The sequence below is a fragment of the Dendrobium catenatum genome, unplaced genomic scaffold, assembly GCF_001605985.2.
Source record: "Dendrobium catenatum unplaced genomic scaffold, ASM160598v2 fragScaff_scaffold_1299, whole genome shotgun sequence".
NCBI lineage: Eukaryota > Viridiplantae > Streptophyta > Magnoliopsida > Asparagales > Orchidaceae > Dendrobium > Dendrobium catenatum.
The window spans coordinates 457,522-478,939 of NW_021319761.1; the positions used below are offsets into that span (position 1 = coordinate 457,522).

Here is a 21,418-nt window from a genome sequence, read left to right on the forward strand (position 1 = left end):
GTTAAAAACAAGAAATGAAATTTTGTTAGATTTTCTAGGAGTTGATAATCAAAAAATGAATAGGATCTTTGGAAAATCAAAAAGGGGACATGGATCAAGATTGACATTTTAACAGAATCGAGGGAAGAGAGGTAGGGTTACACCTTGAGATTCCAGAACCATCGGAAGTGTCCCAACTTAATCTAAGTGTTGGCTTTAATATTTTAGGATTGAAAGGAAACTTTAATTGAAGTTGAGCATCTTATTAGAAATTTGGATTATATTCCCGAAATTGGGTCTTAAATTCAAAGATCTGCCCCGGATCTTAAATCTAATTTGCGGTTGGACCACAGTCATCCGAACCTAACTAATGCAGTGCAATGCCTGGACTTACCCCGGCTTGGATTGGGGAGCCAGCTAACCACCTAATCAATTTAAAAGAGATGAGTCCGGTCTTTTATGAAAGAGTGATAGGGACGTTGTACTTAAAGTTTTGAAGAGTTAGGGCTGACATCTAGAAATTTTCCTAATTGGCCCCTTCATCTTATGTTTGGTGCTAAAATGCTAAAACTGATGCATTAAAATTTTGACTCTTTCAATTGTATCTAATGCAATGCATTTGTCGATAACTTCCAAATCAAATATGCTTGAAATTTAAAAATAGGCTTAATAAAATAATTTTAGAAGACTTGACTTCCTAGGTCCGGCACCCTCCTCATAGGTCAGACTATCCGGACTCTTACCGCAGGAGGGGATAATGCAGAAATATGCATGCGACCCCGGGTCAATCCCGGCTAATCCCTAATTCGTTATTTCTATGTATTTTAGACTCATTAAAATTTTAGACATTTAAGATTTTGAGTAGAAAACTTTCACACCCTCATGAGTCTCCACGTATCCAGGCGAAAACAAAAAGCGCACACAATCGCCAAAAAACTAAGAAAAGCAGGCATCTAAAGGCAATCAATTCATCACATCAAATAAATAAATTAACTAATTAATAAATGTCCATAGGAAAAGTTGCCTTGACTTATTACAAACCAAAATTTTTGCAGAAAGTAAAGTGGCCGGGCACCACTGAAATAACCGGATTCTAAGCCTATTAATGACGCAAGTAGTTTTGAGTGGATACTCTCAATCTTCAAGTCTTCAATCTTGTTCTTCTTTGGACTCCTTTTCTTCAAACTCCTTGGATTCTTCGTGTGAAACTACCCAAATGGATAAGAGGGCACTTTCCTTTAAGGGGAAGGCCACTCTGTCCTCTTTGGGTTATAGAAAAGTGTGATCCAAATTTGGATTCCAAATGGAAAAAGAAACTCCCAAAAAGGCATCCTTTCCTCTTTGAATCCAAGCTTTGACTTAGTATCCCAACTCAAAATTAACTTTCACAACACTTTGATAATTACACGAATTACATTTTTTGAAAATAAATCTAGACTCACCTGCAGTGTTATCCTAAGCAGTTAAAATTACAAAGAAGACAATCCCAACATTTATATATGCTGCTACAATAAGTAAAACACACCTGGCCACGCTTTTTTATATGGGGCTTTAGCAGCTGAAGCCACTGTGCAACATTTATGATAATTATATTTTTATTGATTTTGCCCCCTTTTACTGCCTGCATTGAACGTGGCCCCTGCAGAAAACTATGTGAACACCCAGATCGTACCTAACGCTAAGGGTAATCTAGTCTCCAAACACCATCAGATCCATCCACAGAGTGTAGAAAAGTAAGCAGACACAAACAAAGCAATTTCATCCACAACATGCAGTGAAAACTTACGAAAGAATCGGCACACAGCAGGTAAAGTTAAACACCGAGCCTAAACCTTAGATTCTAGAGTTGGTTGTCCTAGTACATCATCAAATGTGTGTAAAAGGTCGTTGGCTGGGTAAATCCTAAGTTGGGTGATTAATCAAAAGTTGTCTAAAAGTCTGGGTATGTGAAGCTTAAAAGGGGATTTAAGTTAAACTTTAAGTATAGTGAATTAGGATTTTAATTAAATGTATTTAAAAGTTAATTGATTACTACCTTTGTTTCACACCAAGGTCGTGAAGTTTATTTCACCTTCCCTGGCTACGCTAATAGCCTCGTAGCGCCTGGGACCCAGTAGCAAATCAGGCTTAATTAAGTTATTTTAAAATTGGTTTGGAAATTAAGAAGTGAAGTTAATATTAAGGGGAGTTGGTTACTGATTTTAATGGGTTGGTTGAGAATTTTATTAATCCATTAAGAAAATTTTAGAATTTTAAAGGAGTTAACAGATTTTGAAAGGATTATCCGGATATGCTAACTAAAGGGATAAAATTTGATTTTTCAAAACTTAGAGTAATCTTAAGGTTTCAAAATTTTAATAAAATACTAACCTAATTATGAGTTGTTTAGACAGGTGGTACACTCACTTTGGAGTTTATCTACCAAAAGTTATGATTTTTAGAATTTGTGCCCCGTTTTTGACCTAGGTCTCCTAAGATGTTGAGGCCCTTTGATATCTTGACAGAGAATTAGGAGGTTTAATATTTTTTATGGAACACTAGATCTAAATGAAGTCATTAACCATTGAGTTTGATTAGATCAAATTTTTTCTATAATTAATAGTGAAATTTAGAAGTTATACATATTCATAGGATTACAAAAATTATTACAAACTAAAGGCTGCTAAGGATTTGAACCCAAATGAGTCTAAAATTCCTTGGGATCAATTCCAAAGGTCAATAATGACCAAAGGACAGAATCCACAAGTGTTTAAAGCCCTTTTAGGATTTTAATGTATTTGTGATAATAAAGCTGGTTAACCTTTGATTACCTAAGGACTAAACTAAGACATAATCTAGAAATTCATTTAAAAAGAGAGTTTCAATTCTTATTGATTAGGGGATTAATCTAGGAACAATTATAAACATTTTAATAGATTTTATAAGTTAATCAGTTCATATTAATTCTAAGAAGGATTTTTAGGCCTACCTACCTTTGGGGAATCAAATGAAATCAAAATTTGACGAAATTTGGACCATAGGACTTCCTGACCCTAAGGACTAAACCGCACCCAAATGTTGAGCTCAAAGTAGTACTTTCTAATGTGGTGTTAACTAAACCACCCAAGGTGAGACTAAGTCACCTTCAGATCATATAGGGGTCTATCCTAACTGGATGGGGCAAAATCAGTGGGCTCACACTCCCTATCCTACACATCAAGCACACAAAAAAAACACACCTTAAATCCCATTGGATAGGTCTATACCCCATTTTAAATTTAAGGTCAAACCATGACCCTTTAAACTTAAATTTGGGGAAAATGCCCTTGAACATCTTGAAATTGAGGAGAAAATTGGACATGTCAAAATATGTTCAGTTTCAATCTCCCAAAATTCCAGGCCTTAGGTGGACTTGTATTTAAAGAATATTAAAAAAAATTAATAAAATGCCTCAAATTGAAATTAAGCCTAACAGTGACCCTAACCTGGGTCTGGGACCATACAGCTTGTGTAGATCTTCCTGAGACCTTTCCAATGAGCCTGAAAGAACAACCTAATTGACAAGTGTGGAGGGAGTTATGAATTTTTTGAAGTTCCCTTGACATTTCTGGCTTGAATTATTAATTCGGCCATTACACAGTCAGCGCTCCTTTACACGCTGCCACGCATTGATTGGTCTGGACATTCATGCGCTAACTCGTTAACAGTCGGATTACCACATCTGTCAGATGGAGGCATCGGTACGGTGGGTCAAAATGCGCTCCGATACCGCGGATCTAATATGCAGCCGTGATCGGAATCAACGGCTGAGATTTCATCTTCAACGTCCCGCCACAATCGAGACCGCAAAGCTTTCTCCGATGATCCGGGCGATCCCGCCAGCGAACTAACGATGAAATTTACGGGGATCATCAGGACAGTGAAACCTTCAATCCAACGATGGAGATTCATTGGGTTGAGGTTTACTTCACACTTGACCGGACTACCTAGCTAGGGAGCTCGGGATGAAGGGATTTACCGCAAAAGAAGGTCTCAACGAATGAGCCTTCTCTTTCAGGGAAGCTTCAGGGTATGATGGAGAACTTATCTCCTTCAGACGTCGGGATCGGAGGACCGCCGAGGTGTGACTTCGAGAGGGATACCGAAAGCTTTCAGGGGTGGCTTGCTTGAAAGATGAAGGGAGGCGAAGTACTGGAGGTTCGCCGAAGGCGCTCTGGGAAACGATTTCGATGAATATGAGGATGATTCTTGCGGTACTGGGAGCTCGAGGCCTATTTTCGCCACCTTTTGCGAGCTTGGACGGCCGAGATTGACGCTAGAGGGGGCTCAGATGCTGCCACGGTGGAAGATGCGACATCCATAGAGGTCGATGGGGACTCCAATCGAATGGCAGTAGCTTTGAACCAGGAGTTGTCTGCGGGGGCACAGAACTCATTTTCCATATGTTCTGACCATTGTCAGCCATCCGTTTGGGTCGTTGATGGGGGGCTGAGGACATGCTGGAGTCGAGGGTGGGAGTCATTGGCCTGGATGTCTGGATTGAACTGGTAGCTGGGTTCGGACCCAAAACCCTGCTCTGTTTAGTCAAATTGAGCTCATCTAGGTCAGGTCAGGACCCTGCGGTTTTGTATGGTGATAGGTGTGGGTCTGGTGCACCCAATGCAAGTGGCAATTGGATTCCATTTGGTCTGGGTTAAAAAAGATGGCTCGGGGTTGATCGAAATCTGCTCGGTTCGGGTCAATTTGGGCTCAACCCAGGTCAGGCCAGACCCTGGCTTGAGGTGGGAGAGTGGGTCTGGGTCTGGTGACCTAATGCAAGTGGCAATGGTCCAATTTGATCTGAGTTGGAAGATGGTCGGGTCCATACGTTTGGCTACTTAGGTTAGCCTAAAACCCTGACCAAGGTTAAACCCAAAAGGGGGGGGGGCATTGGACTGGCTGAGAGTGTGTTGACCTGGGCCACTTATGAGAGGTGTTGACAAGTCAATTGGGCTTAGGTAAAGAATTTGCTTCAATTCCCAAGTGATCTTGGGCACTTTGAGTTTAGCCTACTCTTGACCCAAGTTAGCCAAGCGTTGGGCTGGTCAAGGAAGGTACATTGGGTCAATGGGACCTAATGACACCTTGATTTGGATTCAATTGATAAGGTAAGAGATGGCTCAAGCGAGGCCTCTCTTTTGGTCACTGGGTCAAGCTATATGGCTAACCCAGGAGCCCAAGGCCTTGGGTCTCCCAAGATGGGGGGGGGGGGGGGGGGGGGGGGGGGGGGGGGGGGGGGGGGGGCTGAGGTTCTTGGGTACCCTGGGGTCATCCTGCAATTCAAAAGGACCTTGGAATGGACTTGATTCAAAGATTTGAAAGGGAAGGGGTGTATGGGTTAATGGGTCAAACTTGGTTGACTTGGTCAACTAGGTTGACCCAAGGTTGGGCTTGTGTATTCATACAAGTTGGGTTTTGATATTTGAAACTTGTTGAAAGTGTTTCAAAGAATTGGAGTTGATTTGAGTTGAAATGGCATTTGAAATTCCCATAAGGGGTGTTTGGTCAATTTTGACCATTATCAACTAGGGTCAAAAATGGTCTAAAAAAATGCAGTTTACTGCTCAATGGGTTACAATCAGGGTCTGGAATGATGGAGGCTTTGATAAGCGGCTCAAGATCAAAATCTTCAATGTTTAGGTCCATGGCATAGGCTGTAAATATCTGAAGGTTTTACAAACCTTTTGCGATTTTATTCAGGATTCTATAGTTAGAGACCTCAGAAGGGCTCCAAAATTAGGGGTAACCACTAGAACAGTACTTATCACTTTGTAATGTTGTAATCAGAAGTCACTTGCACTAGCGATTCTGATTGATGGTTGAAAGTTCTCTTGTGTATAATAGGTGCAAATTCTCATCCCAGTTATTAGGTGATCTAGAAGACGTGTCATCGGTAAGCTCCTTTTCGCGATACTCTTCCGACATTCTGCGAATTCCTGGATACATCGTGAGGGGTCATATCTCCTATAGTTGATCGTGTAAATTCTATGTCCTATTAAAATCTCAACATCGTATAGGCCACACTTAACTCCTTTTAGCTCTATTAAATGTTTCTCGATTGCTAAAAGAGCCAGTGAAGTGATTAAAGATTAAAGCTAGATTACAAGGTGCGTACTCTAAGAAGAGTCTAGGTTGAAGTTTGGATGGCTTATCATTATACATTCTTATGATCCTCTAAGAAGCTCTTTATGGGGGTACCTTAACGTTTAGTCTTAAAAGCATTTCTGTTACCTAATGTGAATTTGGATTATGCCAGGACCCTAATTACAATGCTAAGTCCTTTGAGATTATGATCTGTATCAGGGAGAAGATATCAACTTTGCACTTATGGGAAGGTATGATAACAATTATGGGCTGTGCAATTGATTCGTATAGATGGTTTGGAGTTGATCAAAGGTTAGGGATTGATTGTGTGTATATCTATGCCCAATTCTGTAGTTCCTAAGACCCTCATCTAGATGCTTACCATCGCCTCGCATAAACTCTTAGAATCAATCCCCTACAGGTATCATTAGATAGGACCCTAAATACTTATGAGTCAAGATCTATAAAGATCCTTCAACTCTAGTAGTAGGCTTAAAAGTGTCGGTACTTAGAGAATAGTAATCTTAATGGCTCGAGAGTAGGCCCTAAGCCGCTCAGGAAAGAATCTTAAAGTCTTAAGTAGCCCTAAGTTCTAGGATCTTAGAAAGTAATCATAGCTCTAGAGTAGCCCAAAGTTGCTTCTAGGAAAGAATCTTTAAAGTCTAGAGTAAAACTAGGCCCAAGGTCTGGTCTAGAAAGAATCTAAAGTCTAGAGTGGATCCCTAGGATCTAGGATTGACGGAGTTTGGAAGGGCCTTAGTGACCTCATACAAAAAATTGACGTCAATAAATGGACCCCCAATGTGGTGTAGAAGGACTCTGCCGCACACATTGGCTTTGACCGAAATAGAAGTGAATCATTAAGGGTGTAAGGAGGGCATCTCCCAACCTTTAAGCCTTATAGGATGCTATAGAGGCATTCACCATTAACAAGAGAACTGGACGAAACCAAGGTATGAACACCTAACCTTGGGTCTAAGGAAAGGACATCACCCAACCTTAGGCCTATAGGATTTGATAGAAGACTTACTCCCAAATAGGCAGATTAACTAGGAAACCAAAAGTAGGGAAATACCTAGCTTGGGTCAAGGAAAGGGCATCACCCACCATAGGTCCGAAAATAGTGATCGTGAAGTACAAAAAGAAAACTAACTCACTAATGGATACGGATCAACTGGAAAACGAGTAAGTATGGGAATCACCTAAGCCTTACGATCTAAAGGATAAGGACATCACCACCACCGTTCTAGGCACTATAGGATGAACTGATAGAAGACTTCCCAAATAGGCAGATAAACTGGCAAAACTAGATGGTGCCTACGAAGGAACGTACACCCAACCATACGAATGGTCATAATGGGGGGAAACTTGCATCCATCGAAAGAGGACCAATAAACGAGACAAAACTAGTGATATCGGTAAGCGGCTCGACAACAGCCAAGGACACGTACCCCTACCAGCGAACCAAACTAACTGCAACCCGCACATTGTCAATCTGGACGAGCTGAAAACTACTACCCATCAGAAAAGACCGAAACTGGCTAACAAGGCCCATGGTGCCACGCACCAACAACGCCGCCAACTCCCAGCGCAACTAGCGAAGACAACCACATGGTCAATGCTGGGAAACGGAACTTACTCCACAGAGGATCAAAACTGGCAAAACTAGGATGGTGCCACGAATGGCGTACTCCACCACTAGTGATGGTCATAGGGGGAGGGAAACTGCTCCACACAGATGATTGAAACTGAAACCAAACTAGGATAGGTGCCATGAGGACAGTATACAATCCACACTACGTGATGGAATTGGAGTGCCACGAAGGGCCGTATCACACCACTATCCCAAAGCTTCAATGCCAGGGTTGTGCCAACGGAGGGCGTACTCCACCACTAGCAAGAGTGCGATCCTAAGGAGGGATGGATCCAAACCCTAAGGAGGAGCAAGAGCGTTAAAAAGTAAAAGGGAATTAAAAGGAAATAAACCGGGTTTGCGAATCAAGAACGAAAGATTTCATAATTGACAAAACGAGCTTACATTAAGCATAGTATTTCTTAAGGAAACGGCCATACTTTACACGGTAGATTGGGTGATTCCATATTACAACATCATACTAACTGATACGAGCCTCCATTCGTAGACAAGTCTCTTGATGAAGGGTATTCCCCAAGTGGGATTCAAATAATTGCTCCCAACTTTCGATGGGCTAAGATAGGTCTCGAAGGAACCAACACCAACGTAACACTGCTTGAGTTACAAAGAGTCAGCACTAGAACCTTATCATGGGCGTTGAACCGATACGGACTTATTATAACTCCTAAACTTTGTTGAGCAATAATGGAAACGACTGCTACTTGAAAGGCCTTCGAGTTCTTCAAACCGCAGCCTTTCAACATTCTTGTTTATTTGTAATCTTAAATTACTAACACTACAATCTAGACCGAAGATTTATATTTCCAAGGTACTGATATAAGAACAAAGGGCCCTCAGATCCATACACTAGTAGCAAAACGGGATAGATATATCGGGTTCTATTAAGTGGTACGATAAGCCCACAGAGCTTCCAACCAAAACCGCTCATTTCCCACGTTGTTGAATCACTCAAGGGTCTTATTTAAACAATTGCACCAAAAGAATTTTAATGTTGAAGGCCTCGCATAATCCATTGCCTAGAGAGCTATAATCGTCGAGTATCCTCCCAGATTATATTATGGCTTTCTCACCCCACCCCCAAAATTAGAGAGAAGTCTTGATTTTGTTAGACTGTGAATAGCGATGGCCATTATCGGATATGATATCTGGCAAGGGGTACACCGAAAGTCAACTATACGAAGATAACACTGAGTCCACGACAAGAATTAAGACATGGAAGTGTCGATGTTTACGATTAGACGTAGGGATATGCTTAAACGCCACTGACTGTTGAGAAAAGTAAATCAGTCGTTGCTAAATATGAAAACGATGACCTTCGTCGACGGACAGGGAGGTCAATCGGTCCCAATGATATCTGTCTCCCGCGAGAGCTACTCCCAAGGGCCACGAGGCTAAAGTCGTACGGTGTAACACAATTAGCCGCGAGCTAAGATGTTAGAAACCACATCAGTTACCTGACATTGATGACAATGCTTGCAACTAGTATATGTAATTCATGCCCAGATCCGTCATCTGTCACATTACGACAATGATTGTGGCCAAGGTATACCCAGACCAGGAATAAAATAAGAAAGCTGAGTTAGAAAATTTGTTTGTATTATCTATCAAAATTTTAGTAATTAGTTGAATCTGGAAATCTACGTCATTCAATGAATCTTACCCGACAACCTGTTTTATATAGATTGGCAAATATATTGGTAAATAAGTTTATCAACATTAACATAGCATAAATTAACAACAATAAACCAACGAGGAGGAACCACAAGTTGTTAAGTACCAAGACAATATAAATTTTACTTAAACAATTACAACAAAACTAATAATATATAATAATATAACAAACCTAACAGTAATCAAATAGTGTATAAATAAGATACAATGAAAAAATAAACATAATAATAACTAGTCAATACTATACCCCCTTATGACATATACGACAAAAAAGAGAGGAGAAATAGAAAATAGACAAAATAGAAATTAAATCAAACCAACATCACAAAAGGTACATGAAACACAAGCTATAAATAATTAGCAAACTTATATAGAGAGTCGCAAAGGAGTCTCTTCTCAATGATCTATTTTCGAAGTCAATTCCTTATTGTTAGACGGTCCTCGACTCCAGTTCGATTCGTACCACTTTAGGTCAGAAATTGTGAAATGAAACACTCTATTAGCACAAGTCACATTACCTGCTCCCCACTATCTCAGCCTGCGTCTCATAACAATGCGCATACCAGCCTGCCACATTTAGTTCGATTCGAAGGACTTCGAACCTAGCTTATTTAAGCCAATTGTTTTTCGACGCTCTGGGTAAATGCAATAATATATAAGATAGGCACGTTTCTTAATCTACAAAGTTGCGAGTACGATCGCTCGATTTCAGTCCCTGTGGGGCAGTCCTTTACCCTTTCAATGTATCTAATAAGCTACAGTCTCCTAATCACGAGTTCTTCAACGTGTCGTAGTTGCACGCAGGAGCATATAGTCAAGAGGTAACCACGTACAGCACGCGTCTGAAGTTCTCTCACCAGCAATTGTGTTTGCGAAAGAGTGCTAATAAGGCGAGGAAGAAGTGGTCTCTTACGACGCTAGGTGCCTGGGAATCTCAATTAAGGGAGGATAATGGGATACTTGCCTACGGCTCAGCATTCGGACTCCTCGCATCCCTCGCCCCTCGCCATCAATGCGTGCCTATTGTTCGGTAAAGGATCGAATGTACCTACTCGGGAAGAGTTATATGGGTCCACAGGAGATACCCGTTGTAAGTATAGTGCATGATGAGGAGAATATTTGATATAATTCAGACTATGAGTGAAGCGTCGTAATGGCTCGTATAGGGATATTAATAGTGTATGTAATATATGTGCGCTTTATCCCATAGTAACCTTACAAAATAATGAGAGCAGTCCAATATTATGATCAATGACAATCTCTAATTATTTACATCAGTTCCAGCTTCTTCGCTTACATCTAGCTGACACTCTGCGGAATCGAAAGTCTTAATGATCCCTCTCTTTAAAATTACTAGTCAGTCCATGACTTAATATGTGTAGATTAAGACCAAAGAGTTCCAAGAATCAGAACTATTACAGATTGTCCTCGTCATATGTCATGCTCTACTGATGTGTCATGATGTGTGCGATGGATTTAAAGGAGATCGCTCGAGTAATAGTGAACTGAGTACCGCGATCTATAACACAAGAGCGTCTTCCAATTGGACCTTTATTCCATCTAGCGGTAATGATATAGAACAATTCACATATCTCGGATTTTCTAGACAGATTCCTTCGAAATCCACTTGTTCTCGAAGACCCTGCAATTATTGAATTACCGGACTTGATTGGTTTCCGTCTCAGACATAGTTGCATCTGACGAGTATCAGACGACAACGGCACACCGTATTGTATGATCAGTCAGTATCCTGAAGCAAGTAGTAAGTACGATATCAATTTGCTTTCGTACTGTATGCTGCTCAAATTCCCTCCTCGCTAAAGTGACTGTCGACATCAAGAAGCTCTCATCAGTAGGTGTATCTCTGTTCGAGTAGTCAGAGGTTTCTATGGTCCATTTAGACTTAACATCTACCTAGGATGCTATTGTAGTTATCCTCTGGTACTTTTTCTACCCTTATCGATTTTTCTTCTTACAAACTTTGCCCTATTCTATTTACAACAATCGCACGTTCAACCAGCCCCTCACCCCCTTCCCCACCTACCCCTTATGAAAGTTATATTGGGTTTGACTTTAGAGTTTTTTTTTTCTTATATAAATCTTTCCCAAAAAAAAAAAAAAATATTTCATAATTATTCTACATATACTGATAGAATTGCAACAAAAGGAGTTTATTACAATTCAATTTTTAGAGAGAGTGAGTACATAATGCAAAGAGGATGAAGATTGCCTTCACCAGGAGGGAAGAGGAGGGTTTAAGTGTGAGCTTTTTGTATTCAACTTCAATAGCAAAACCTAAAGCATACAGCCAAAAAGTTTCCAAACTATTTATTTTACATACCTTTGAAAATTATTTTAACATAGAAACATTGTGATGATCAACATGGAAAGGAGTAAATGGTCTCATAGGACAACAACAGAGAAAGTATATTAAAGTATCATGGGGATTTGTTTCAGAATGTCGTCAATCATCATACCATTATGAATGGTAAACAAAATAAAGAAGCATATAACAATCATGATTTGAGAAAAATAAAGAAAGTCAACCAAAGCAATTGGTTATGAAATTTGCGATTATATATATATATATAACATGAATCTCTATCTCAAGATGTTGGAAAGTAACAGTAATTAAAGGCATCTCATACTTAGGCTAAAGACTAAGCTCTGGTATGGTATCAAGTAGAGGCTCAGCATCATGTTAATCTCATGCTCAAATTTAATTATTGGTCAAAGTCTGACTAGGGCCTACGATTATTAAAACTTGGCAACAGATAACCCTCATTATCTTTCACATGATAATCTTGAATCAAACTAGTCCAAAGAGCACGCAAATCTAAAAGATACTTTATTTGAATTTCAAGTTTAGCCTTAAACAAGAATAAAATTTAAGCTCGAACACATGTAAATAATAATCCTCCTCAACATAGGTAGATGGGTCATTGAATTTGGTAGATTGCATGCAACTATGCATGATGATCATATGGACAATCATGATGTCGTCATCATATGATTAATACCAATGGTATAGTCGGACATGCATAGCATAGCTTGGGAATTATGATTCTTCATGATGCGTTTCATATGAAGTATGTTGTGATCAATTATAATAAAGATGAGTACGATCAAAGGGATCAAGAAAAGTATGATGAATATGAACTCTGATACCTATTTTGGCAATATTATTTATTTTCATAATAAGCATAAATATCAATTTTTTCCATTATAAGGTCAATATGGAACTATAGTAGAATGGTTGGATTGACTAAAACATTAAAAATTAGCTCAAAATAAAAATCTGGTGGGTCATAAAGATAATAACCCTAATAAAAATAATTCATTTTATCCTCTCTTTTATTTCGCAGGCAATGACACATCACATGGACAAAATAGAGGTTCAAGAATTTCATGGCAAAACCAAGGAGTTTTTATTATTATTTTGTTTTGTACTTAGCATTTCCTTAGTACTTCAACAAATAAAAGCTCAAAATAGCCCCCCGACTATCAATAAATGTCCAATTTAATCTCAGAGTTTCGTATTGCAACATTTTAGTCGCTTTACTATTAAAAATTGAGTCAATTTGATCCCTGGCGGTTTAAATTAACAAAGAGGGCCGGAAATATTTGTTTCTTTGGGGGTATTTAGATAAAATACTTGCTCACGCTGACCGCTATAAGCCCTCGGCGCATTCCCACTATACGCCCTAGAGCATTCCCACTATACGCCCTAGAGGCCTTTGTGGGAGCTGAAGCTACATAGAAGGAGACGCAAACAATTCAGGGTGACATGAGCGATCGAGGCTGACGACCCGAGTAGGCAGGCCTGAAGTGAGACGTATTGCAGCATGTTTGTATGATAGCGAGACAGGCAACAGCAAGCAATGTGTGACATCCACAAATTTAGGAGATAAAAGTTTATTTTGTAATTAGTTCACAAAAAATTTATTAGAGAAAATAATTATTATTATATTATGATTTTACATCAAATTTATAAAAAATGAGAAAGAGAGAATGCTTAATTAATAACTTGATAAATTTTAAAAAATAAACCTAAGATTTAATATAATACCTAATTATTAATTATTAAATTAAGTATATGAATTTTATTGATTTATGAATTTTTTTAAAAGAATAAATTAGTAAATGTTGCTAAGGAAATTTAATCTAAAATTTTATACTTTATATTAAATATTTTAATGATAAATAGAAGGTATATAAAGGAATAGAGAGCATAAATTCAAATGAGATTTTTATTCATAAATTAAGTTATTATTAATTTAACTATCTATAGAAAAATAAGAGTATTAACTTAAGAGAGATGTTAAATTATAATTATTTTAGAGCAAGGATAATAGACTTTATCATTTATTTAATTCTTTTAGAAATAAATTAATTACAAGTTATTTAAGTATATTCAATAATATAGTTATTTAGATAGAGACATTTATATTAAAGATTTTAGATTTATGATATAATGCATTTAAATTATGGGAGAATATTTAAAATATTAAAAGTAAATAATCTTAGTAATATAATCTCATATCCACTAGTATACCTAAAATACCCTTCATATTTAACTTTGGAGTTAACTTTAATTTTTATTTTAGGCTTTGAGACTAAATTAGCTCAATTTTTAGTAGTTGAGAAACTAAATTGGGGTAATATGAAACTCTGAGACTAAATTGGACATTTTTCAATAGTTGAGGGACTATTTTAAGCTTTTACTCATAATTCAACTTAGAGGGAGCTGGTGGGTTTGGCTATAAAAGACAACCTTTATTCTATAAACATTATTTTTTTCGTATGAATTATGAGTTTCTCTGTATTTGATTATTCAATTCAGTGGTCAGATTTAATGTTGCGAGTCTAGTCATAACAGAGTCCAAACCTCGCTAAGATTGGCAACCTTCTCCATCATATTTCAGTTCACTTAGGCGTCAACTTGGTATTAGAGCTAAGGACGAGGATGCAAAATCCCAATGCCTGCAATAACATCTCATGGTTTACGGACAAAAGGGTTGTGAGCAATACTTAATTGGATATGAAGAAGATCAAGAAATGTAAGGAGGTGACCATTTTGTCAAATGGCAAAATGAAGCATCAGTGGAGCAATTGACCACTTGTAACTCACAAAATTCAAAGCTTGTAGAGAAAGAAGCCAACAAGAAGAAAGTAGAGAAAAAGTAAATGGCTAACGAGGAGCGAGAAAATATAAATGCTTGAACATCCAACTTTGATCAAGTCTTGATTTAATGGAAGAGGAGGAAGAAAAACAATTTAGTTGTAGTAATTATCTGTATTTTATTAAATTATGAATTCTTATATAATTTATTTCCTTTTACAATCCAATGGCTCTTAATATTCTTCATAATGTAAGTCTTATTAATAGCCATGACATTCTATTTTGTAGGGCATCACCTATTGGATGCAAATTTATTCTCTTCTTAAACTTAGCTTGGTGGCTTGTTTTTCCATCTCTTCCTTTGGTGAGGTTGAGAGTAATACTCTTCCTTTGATAAGATTGTAGCGGTTGTCTTGTTACTTTTTATAACCTTGTGTTACCTATGTCCCTCATGGCCCCATCAAACAACTCTTCAATTTTGCATCACTTCATTGATGTCCACATGTGAGAAGAAAGAAATATTGGTAGTGAAAGGATTTGCCAGATTACCCATACATGTGAGACAAGAGAATGGCATCAAGGTTTCGAACACAAAGAATTGCAACTTGATCATATAGTTAGCCTGCAGCAATTAAGTTAAAGAAGAGTGCTTCCACATAAGGGGAAAATCAGAAAGAAAAAAAAGTTGTAGTCATGAGGGGAAAAAAAAAGATCAAAGATAGAATTGAAGTGGAAGTATTCCACAAGTTACTAAGAGCAAGATGCTTTCATTAAACTGCCTAGTTTTCAACAAAAGGAATTATTTGTAAGAGAATTTATCGCCGAGTAACAACTCATTATAAAATGAGACATCATCAAACATGAAAACGCATTATTGCAAGATTTTTCATAGGGTTACGTCCGGCTATCGCAAGTATAACACAAACATCATAAATGTGGCAGCACAAAAGAACCCCATTAACCAAAGTAGCCATTATTTAAATTTTACTTTGAATATGGATGGACATAGCAAATTCAATACGACCAACAGCCGGGATAGCAAGATCAAAACAAACAATAATGCAAAAGCAAACAGCAAGCAATTGATATATTACATCATAATTTAAATAACATCGTAACAAGGCATTCAAATAATAATGAAACAAACAATTTTTTAATCCAATTGTAACAAATCTATCAACAAAAAACATCGTAATATCCTTTCTTGCTTTACTGATAGATATTTTAAGGGGCTATTTGGATGCAGGATAATAGGATTTATGCCGATTTAGAGCAAGATTTACATGCTAAAGCCTACCAAACAGGCACTGAGCACCCACTAAATCTCACGACAAAATAAATCCTTTGTCTCCTCCTCTTTACCGTAAATTATGGATTTACTAAACCTTAAAATTTCAATTATTTAACTTCTAACCACGTGATTTAAGTGAGAAACGTTGGCGTCCTGGCTTCATGCGGCAAGTTGTAAACTCCATACCTAACCTCACAACTTTTAACTTCTCCATTCCACCCTCTATCCCAAGCAATCCTTCCCGCCCGGGCTTCATGGGGCAAGTTGATCGAAACTCCATACCTAACCTCGCAATTGTTAACGTTGACATTTCACCCTGCCCAGAGCAGTCCATCCTGCCTGGTCATGGATTGCACTCTATTAAAAAGCAGATCATCTTCCCTACCAGATCGCCTTCTCTTTCCCACAGCTCTCTTGCGCTTTGTGGAAGTCGCAATAGGACTTATGTTCGAAGCTTTGAAGCCCACTTTGTTGCAACTCTATTTTCATGGATTGTGATTTTGATGATAGCAAACAATTTTGTTTCTCTACGACTGTCTTGCCTACTAACATTTCAGGACCACAAGATCGGAACAGCAAACGAAACCAGCTCAAGATTGTGTAAGACTAGGTCTGAGTCAGTTTGTAATGTACTTTTTCCCTTTCTTGAGTCAATTGTAACATTTAAGGTGTCTGATGCTAAGTAACCCTACACACACACACTTGAGTGATTTTTCTGTCTTATTTATAGTTTTCTATTTTTTACTCATATCGGCCTGGACGATGTTTATATCGTCCGGGACGATCGGGTTCAAAACAGAAACCCTAATCAGGGCATCATGGTTAAGGCAGCCGTCATTAAGCAAATCGGCCTGGACGATGCATGTATCTGCCAGGACTATATGATCAAATCAGAAAGAATCAGCCGCCATGATCAATTTAGGTATTCTTTATTTTAAATTATCGGCCAGGACGATCTCCATATCGGCATGGACGATACAACATAATTATGCCTAAATTAATCTGACAATTATGGAAAGCAATTAAGGCTGATTGATACGATCACATCGGCCGGGCCGATCGCAAGATCGGTCGGGACGATGTCCTGGACGATTGACATCGGCCAGCATCTATTCCGGGCGATGATCAGGACGATTGTACTCGGTTTTAAACTAATCAGCCAGGAAGATATTTCATCGGCATGGACGATGTAACCAATTTTCTTCTGATCGTCTCAAATATTCCCGGCTGATTGAGCCAATTTTGTACTGATCGGCCATATCGTCCTGGACGATAAAGTCGGTTCTTGAAATTCTATTTAAAGGACCCGAATTTTCTCATGGAAAACAATCTTTTGCTATTGTCTTGACCTGAGAAAGCCTAAAGAAGTGCTTGTAAAGGAGAGAGAGAGAGAGGATCTTGTGAGGGGGAGCTTGTGAGGAGGATTCACAAGGGTTGCTCCAAGCATTGTTTCCACTTCTTCTTCCACTAGAGTCTCTTGTCCTTGGAAGGGTTGGGAGAGGTGAGCTTCAGCAATCAATCAAGGTTCTTTGCCTACTTCAGGAGGAAGCAAAAGAAGTTGGGTTCTCTACCTCGCCGGGGTTGGCGGAAAGGATGTTTTATAAGGACTTCTCCGTCTTGCTATGGGAGCAAAAGGATAGTTACGTTTGTAGTGCAATACTCGAAGGGCGCCTCCGGGGAGTGGACGTAGGTCGCGTTGGCCGAACCACTATAAACCCTAGTGTTCTTTTTACTGCTTCCGCATTTAATTTTCCGCACTTTGATTTCTGTGGTAATTTTGGTTTGAGTTTTGTTGTGCTTTGCTTAAAGATTTTTTAAAATACCAATTCACCCCCTCCCCCCTCTTGGTTAGCCTTGGGCTAGTTCATAAGGGCCTAACATCCCTAACGAACTTTCACAATTCAACGCCCTATGGCCACATACTTCAACCCGCTTGCATTTCTACAGTAAGCAGAGCATATTATTTTTTTATTTTTAGATTTATACACACATATTCTAGATCTTAAGTAGGAAACCTAGATAGAAAATAAATGTTTTTTTTTTTTTGCAACTTTGTTGAAGTTTGGATTTTTTCGGGTAAGTATAGCATCTTTTGCTACCTTATCGTTGTTCACCTGCCCACCTCATATCCAATTTCCTTCTCTTTCAAGTTCTTCTGGAGCTCTGGTGGATCTTTGAAGGTACCCATTTTTTTATATCACCCTCATCTTGCCCCTCTCATATCATCTATCTTTAGATGTCTTGGAGTAGAATTCGTGAATCATTCAAAAAACAATTTCTCCGACATTTTTTGGGCTTAGATCTATCTTATTTGATGTTTATATTCTTTCCTGGTATACGAATTGGTGGCATGGAATGTTGGAAGAGATTTTCATGACTTTTAACGCCTAGGTTGTTTAGTGAGTGGTTTCATTTGTTCGTCCTTTAGCAATTGCCTTTTTCCGCTCATGTTGTGTTGTCTCTGGCTAGGTTCTCTATAGGAGTTGTATGCTAAATGATTCACTATGATGTATGTGGCAAGATCGAGATGTTCTCGTGGCAAAGTTGACATGACCGGATGTTTGGTGAGGCTGTTGATTGGTAAGAATGATTATTTTGTGCAAGTCTAGTGATAGGACTTCATATTTTTCTCTCATTTCATAGAGAATGATCCACAATAGAACTTGGTGAATTGTTAATATTGATGAACGAGCTAGTGAAGGCATCCCATGGATTAAGCTTTCTCATTTATTCACTTTCAATGTTCCATCCGGTTTCTATCTTTTGCAAAGGCCTTGCGGCTTGGGTTCCCCAAGAGTAGAGCATGTCTACTGTATTGGCAGATACAGTTGATTGCTGATTCTATGTGAATTGCTCCAACTACGTTTGTTTGATAATTTTATTATGTTAAGATTTAATTAAGAATTTGTATTTACAAGATTTACTTAATCCTAGTCAAGTTAAATCCTGGTTGTTGCCAAACAGGCCCTGAGTTTGCCGTCAAGCATTGCTTGATATGTTAACCAGTATGGGAATTCGAAATATATAGGAATACTTGCACATACCCTTGAATGGCCCTTGAGCACGATCTCGTTGCTAAGAGGAATCCGAAGCTTATCTTCCCGTGGCGAAGCATCCAAATCTGAGTCCGACCCATCATCCGAAGAAAGCTGCGGTGGCCGCGGGGGTCCAATTATCTCTTCGTCGTCCTCCTCCTCATCGAACTTCTTTGATGACGAATGAGGCGGCGGTGGCGGCCCAATCAGTGCCCGATCATCATCATAAACCGTTTCAAGCCGACCAGTCACTGACGGTAGAGGCAGCAGTGGCCCAATAGCGTCTTCTTCAAAATACACCGCAGTAGGGCTATGTTTTGTGGATTCATCCACCCATGAGGACTTGGCGATGGCGGCAGAGGAGGAGGATGAGTTGTTTGCGGGTTCTAAAGTGCTCCTGGTGGTTAAGTGCACGGAAGAGGGCCGGTGCTGGGGCATCGACTGCTTGCCGAAGGAGACGGGAAGGTGCGCTCGCATCGCCTCGTCCATCTCTCCATCCATCATGCCTCTTCCTATTCCTCTTCCTCTGCTTGCGCGCTGTCGTATTTACCCTAGTAGTTCTAGTAGTTGATTGGTCTTTCTTTCTTTCCTGTTTTTTTTTTTTTTAATGACGAACCTTAATAAATAAATATTTATTTATACACAAAGGAGTAAATCATAATATATCATTTTGACCTAATATTTATTTGAAATTTTATTTAGATAAATTTTGTATGTAGGCCCATTTATAGAATAAAAGTGTCCTTTAAAATATATAGATTCATGTTAATTTAAATATTGCTTAAAGACCAAAGTGGTTAGTCCTACTATTAACATATGCTAAGGTTGGATGGAACTTTTTTGTTAGGGAAATGTGGGAGCACAATACTTACTCTCAAGTGAACTAATGCAAATAATAATCTCTTTCACCAGCCTTTGCCAATGCAATAAGTCTTAGACGTGGTTTGTATAAACTCTACATGACAATATTCTAAAAGTTCATGCAAGAAAAGATTAATGTATAATACTTGATAATAAAGAATTTTTTTCTTAGATAGACATAGACACTATTTGAGGTGTTTATAAGAGAATTTTAGGAAATCATTGAGAAGCATGAGCCTTGATATATTCTTAAAAAATTATCTTGATCGGGCACGAATCTCGAGGCAAAAATCAACCCAGAAACCTTCAAAAATTAAATCCGGGAGCACATGAGCTCCGATTTCAGCGAGCTTATAGTCAAATTGAGCGTCTCAGAAGCACGAACCCAACGACACCAAATTCAACCCAATCCGAGCCCTAATGGGTCCAAATCAAGGACTCGAAGCGCTGTTGGAAGGTTCAAACCACAATTTGAGTTACCAAACGGTCTCCGATTTTAACGAGCTTGTACTCGAATCGAACGGCTCGGCGAGGCGAATCCAGTGAACCGAAGATCGCCAAATTTCGACATCATTAAGGCCTCCAAATGTCCAATGAATGGTGCATGATCGAAGGGTTCAATATCGACCGTCCATTCGACCACTCCCTATTCACCCATGATCTCACACCTATTTACGAGCTATGCCACTCCAGAAAAACTATAAATAGAGCCCTCATTCTACACAAAGGGGACTCAAGTGAAGAGAGAGAAGAAGAAGGGAAGAAGAAGAGAAAGGAGAAAGGGAGAATCCCTTCTCCTCGACCACCGCCGGAGCTCTTCCCGCCGCCTGAATACGTCGGAACTCTGTCGGGTTTTTGGGAAACAACGGGAGATTCTGCAAAACTTTGTAAATTTGCTTCAAGTTGTAATCTGATTGTCCCGATTTGTGGGATGAATCAGTTTCTTGTAATTTACAAAAACACTAGTAGAACTTTCCAGCTGGTATTGTACGATGATAACAAAAACACATTCATCACACAAACACTAGTAGCTAATCCCACAAACAATATAATTTTCTTTAAAAGGTGCTGACAAAAAAAAGTGGGATGATGTGTGTAGCTATGTAAGGTATAATGACTCTCGGCCGCTCCAGAATAAATCAAATGATAGCCAATATATGTAAGAATGTGCACTACTTCTGCCAATATCATTATGTGATGGTTATGTACGATGATATATATGAGGGAATTGATTGCATAAGTCAATACTCTTAGTAGCTCTTAACCCTTGAGGGACATGTTGTTGCACTTAGATCATCCTTTAAAGCTCTACCGCTATATATATCATTTTTAATTTTCATGCTTTAACAAATACTTGTGCATTGCTCTCCTATTCATTACAAGTTGAATGGGGATATCCTCATCTCCACCAAAAAATGGTTATAATTCCTCCTCAAAGGAAGCGGTGGTGTTGTATCAAAAAAGTAGAACCATTAATGAAATATATGCAACTTATCAATAATGTTCATTAAAATTTAGATATATGCTAGTATTATTTCTCTATGTGCTTTGTACTAGCAAGTCATGGGTGGTTTTGTTAGGCCTGAAGTAAGTATAATGATATCTGTAATCTATACCAACACAAGTATCATCTGAGTAAATGGACTCTATCCTCATGAATCTCATCATGATGGATAATAAATGCATGCTTGGCATCCCATATT

At 38.7% G+C, this 21,418-nt stretch overlaps 1 pseudogene; it reads right to left on the reverse strand.

Moving 5' to 3' along the window:
- The window catches only part of LOC114578350, a 25,658-nt pseudogene extending 6,218 nt beyond the window's left edge, over positions 1-19,440 (reverse strand).
- Positions 19,441-21,418: the final 1,978 nt, after the last annotated feature.